The sequence below is a fragment of the Sciurus carolinensis genome, chromosome 12 (assembly GCF_902686445.1).
Source record: "Sciurus carolinensis chromosome 12, mSciCar1.2, whole genome shotgun sequence".
Classification (NCBI taxonomy): domain Eukaryota; kingdom Metazoa; phylum Chordata; class Mammalia; order Rodentia; family Sciuridae; genus Sciurus; species Sciurus carolinensis.
The window spans coordinates 30,078,174-30,083,249 of NC_062224.1; positions in this window are offsets into that span (position 1 = coordinate 30,078,174).

Sequence of the window (5,076 nt, forward strand, 5' to 3'; positions counted from 1 at the left end):
AGAGGAAGGGAAGGAGGGAGAAAGAAATCAGATGTTTACCCTATTCTATATGCAAAAGTAGACTCAAAATGGATCACAGACCTTAACATATGAGCTAAAGTTATTAAAATCCTAGAGAAAGCACAGCAGAAAAGCTTCATGACATTGGATTTGACAATGTCTTCTTGGATATGCCCCAGCAGTAGGAACAATAAATTCCTTTCCTAAAACTGGACTACACCAACATTCTGTGCATCAAAGGACACAACAGAGTGAAAAAGCAATTCATGGAATATGAGAAAATATTTAAAAATTGTATATCAAATATAAGGTTATATCTAGACTTTATGAAAAATTCCACAACCAGAACAAAACCACCTGATCAAAAATGGTCAAAGAACTTGAATAGACATTTCCAAAAAATATATACAAATGGTCAACAAGCACATGAAAAGTTACTCAGTAGGTCATTAGGGAAATGCAAATGAAAACCACAATCACATAGCACCTCGAACTTATTAGGGTGACTTCTATAGTGAAACAGGATTTAACAAGTGTTGGAGAAACTAAAACTCTTGTATAATTTTGGAGGAAATATAAAATGGTGCACTGGCTGTGCTAAGCAGAATGCTGGTTGCTCAAATAAATCAAAGGCAGAATTACTGTATGATGCAACAGCTCCACCCACAGAGCTATACATAAGAGAACTAGGGGAAGATTTAAGGACACATTTGTCTACCTATGTTTGTAGCAGCATTAATCATAATAGCCACAAGGATGTAAGCCACCCAAAGGTCCCTGACAAATGGATGGTTAAACAAACTCTAGTCTCTGCATCCCATGGAATATTATTATTCAGCCTTAAAAAAAAAGGAAATGTGGACACAGGCTACAACATGGATGAACCTTGAGAACACTATACTTTTCATGGAGTCAGCCAAAGAAAACTGCAGTATGATTCCACTTATATCAGGTACCTGGAATATTTAAATTCATAGAGACAGAATATAGAAAGGTGGTTGCCAGGGCCTGGAGGAAACAGGGGATCATATTTTATTGTTCATGGGCTATGGAGTTTAGGATCCAGAAGAAGAATTCTGAAGGTTGGCTACACAATAATGTCGATATGGTGAAGAGGTCAAATTTTTATTATGTATATTTTGCAACAATTACAACTGCATATGTTTGTTGACACCAGGGGAGTGGCTGCCATTGTCTGTGGCTGCAGTGAGGCCTTCGCCTGGGCCATGGGTCCGCTGCAGGAGCTACTGCCTGAGGTCAGGGACCAGAGAGTGGGTGCAGAGAGGAGGCGCCTGCGGTAGAGGGGTCTTGTGCCTGCCCTTTCCGTACTGGCTTCACACTTCCTTGCCCTTGGCTCGCGGCTATGGCAGGTGCGATCTGTCCCGGCTGCACAGTGGGGCCGCGACCAGGTAAGGTGGGCTGCTCGCTGGGCCCTCCCAGGCAGCAGTAGCAACCTGCTACCCCAGGCATGCCGCGTCTCACACGTGGGTGGGAACAGCCCAGGTGCCTGAGCGTTCGGGAGTAGACTGGCGTCAGATCGCCAGCTTGTGCCAATGGCCTGCTGTGCCTTGTTTTTGCACCAGGCCTGGGGAGGAGAAAAGCAGGCCTGCAGCCTGGGCAGTCCAGTTCTGCCTCGCAACCTGGCCTCTGACTCCAGGGTCGACAGGCTTGGGCCTTGTCGTTCTGCAGCCTGGGAATCAGGCGCTCTTGGGCAGGAGGTGCTCCTGGACAGACATCTGATTGATCCATCCTCAGGGATGGTGGCTCTTAACCCGTGGCCTTCCTGGGGTGCCCTTATGCACCAGTCATGGGGGATGGCAGCTGTTGACCCATGGGCCTCCTGGGCTCTGTGTCCTCAAGATCCTCTGTAGCACGTGTAGGGGAGCAAGGAGGAGGGGAGGAGGGTTGCTGGGCACCCAGCAGACCAGGTCCAGGAACCAGTGACCTTTAAGTATGTGGCTGTAGACTTTACCCGAGAATGGGGGCAAATGGATCTTGTGCAGACTCTGTACCATGATGTGATGCTGGAGACCTATGGGCACCTGTGGGGAATCAGATCTCGAAGCCCATGGTCATCTCCCTGTCCGAACAAGGAGAGGAGCCTTAGTAGGTGAAGCAGACATGTCCTGAAAGCACTTGTCCAGAGTGGGTGAGAGGTCATGAAAGCAGTGCATTGATCCAAATACAGAGTGCTTTTGATGAAGAAAAATCCCTTGGCGTGAAGTTGAAAAGATACGTATGGAATGATCCTTGGTTCTCTAGGTTAGGATTTTCAGAATGTAAAGACCAATTAGAGATATACCACACAAACCAGAGTACAACTATGAGACAAATGGACTTGATGCAAAAACAAATCCTATCTCAGAGAGGTTCTGAATTTTGTGAACTTGGGACAGAGTATAGCCAGAGTGTAAACTTCGTTCCATGTCAGAGGGTTTCTCAATTTGAGTATTTCTAAAAACCTGACATGCATGCTAAAAGCTGCAGGTGTAACTCATCCATAATGTATGCAGATAAGATTAACTGTGTAAATAGTGATTATGACCAAGCTCTCTATCACTCCATCCATCCTGTTTACCCTGTAAAAATGCAAACTGGGGAGAATTTTTTCAAATGTACTAATGCTGTTAAATCTATCAATCATATAATACATTTTGGTTATCATAAATGAATGCACACAGGAGAAAAACTGTATGAATATAATGAGTGCCAAAAAATCTTTAACCAAAGCCCATCATTTAATGAACATCCAAGACTTCATTTTGGAGAAAATCAGTATGATTACAAAGAATATGTGAATCTCTTTTACTTCTCTTCCTTATGGAACATCAAAAACTTGATGCTGTAGAGAAAGTCTATAAATACAATGAGTGGGAGAAAGTCTTTGGGTATGACTCATTCTTCACTCAACACACAAGCTCTTGTGCTGCAGAGAGATCCTATGAGTACAGAGAATGTGGCACATCCTTCACCTGGAGCTCTTACCTGATTCAGCACAAGAAAAGTCATGCTGAAGAGAAGCCCTATGAATGCAACAAGTGTGTAAACACTTTCAGGAATCATTCTGCCCTTACTGAACCTGAGCAGACCCACTCTGAAATAAAACCCTACAAATGTAGCAAGTGTGGAAAAATCCTCTAGTTGAATCTTGTTGTACATAAGGGAATCCACACAGGAGAAAAACCTTATGTATGTAATGAACGTGGGAAACCTTTGAACTGGAGCTTCCATCTTATTGGGCATTAGAGAACTCATACTGAAGAGAAACCTTTTAAGTGTGATGAGTGTGATAAGGCTTTTGGGGATTACTCAGCCCTTAATAAACTCTAACAATCTCACTCTGGAGCAAAACCATATAAATGCACTGAGTTTGGAAAATCCTTCAGCTGAGCTCCATCTCATTGCACATCAGAGAACTCATATGGGCAAGAAACCCTATTACTGCCAGGAATGTGGCAAAGCATTCAGAGAATGCTCAGCCCTCCCTAAACATGAAATTGTTCATTCTAGAGTTAAGCCCTATGACTGTAGCAAATGTGGAAAATCCGGCAGCCAAATGGTTCACCTTATTAGGCATCAAGGGACTCATACTGGAGAAAAACCCTATGAGTACAATAAATGTGGGAAATCCTTCAGTCAGAGCTGTCACCTGGTTGCTCATCAGAGGATTCCATGGTGAGAAACTGTATAAACACAATCAGTATGAAAGGTCCTTTAGCTGTAGCCCTCACCTTATTGCACACAAGAGAACTCACAATGGAGAGAAACCATAGAGATGTAATGAATGTGGGAAAGTTTGCAATGAGAGCTCTTCTCTCATTGTGTACCTGAGAAACCACATTGGGAAAAAGCCCTACAAGTGTAAACCCTGTGAGGAAGCTTTCCGTAAAAATTCCTCCCTTATTATCCATCAGAGAATGCACAGTGGAGAGAAGCACTTCATATGCAGCCAGTGTGGAAGAGCCTTCAGTGGCCGCTGAGCCTTGCTTCAACACCAGAGGAGTCACAGTGAAGAGAAATGGTCCTTGAATTAGTTAGAGTTTTGTTTCTTGTACATTTGATAACCCATTGGAGAAGACCCTATAAATACATTCAAAAGGGAAAGCTTCTCATTAAGAATTCAACAAGACTCCCCTGCTTTAATGTTCAGTAGGGAACATCTTAGAAGAAATGGTATGAATGAAAAAAAAAATAGGGAAAGGGTGTCAACAGTCATCAGCCATTTCAGATCAGATCATCACAGATAAGAAGGTTTGGGCTCTGCACATAGCCCACCAGGAATATGTACCTGAGGCACACTTTAGCAAGTGTCTCACCTCCTTGTGATTAGTGCCTCATGCATAAAGTCATGTTGTGACTGCAATGTACTTGTTATTGATCTGATATATTGGATGAAAATCCTTATGGCAATATGTTGTGCATAATTACAGAAATACAGATAGACTTTGCTACTATAAGGGGAGGATTTAGGTGTATTTAAGAGGTAGAATATGGGAGATTAATCTGAATTTAAGAAAGGAAATAATACAGTTTTGAGTGGGGTTTTGCTGTTAGTCACCATGAAGATCCTTAGATGAGATGAGCAAGTGAGATCACTGAGGGCATAAAGATTGCTGCCTGGGAGGGTGGGACTGGTGTTGGGTCAAAAGGTGACACTCACCACATGATATGCCATGTCCATAGTTCCTGTTGCTGCTCATGACTCCTTCATTGGGTATAGTTTATAATTTGTTTTAGGCACTCACTATAAATTATAAGTGTGGACATGACTTCAGTATACATAACATGAAGGAATTAAAAGGACATAGAATTGGGTGTACATATCTACTATAACTGATCTAAAACATGTGTATATGGATAAGGACCTGTGAGACCCATGGAGAAATTTATCCAGTGAACTTATGATGTTTTTGTTTTGTTCTTCAAATATATATAGCACTTACCATGTACTGTTTTGTGTTAAATGTTTTTCAGATATTAACTTGTTCAATCCCATTGGCTAGGTACTACTACTATGCCAGTTTTACACTTGGGGAACTGTAGCAGAGATGTTGGGGAACCCAGCTCATGAGAAGT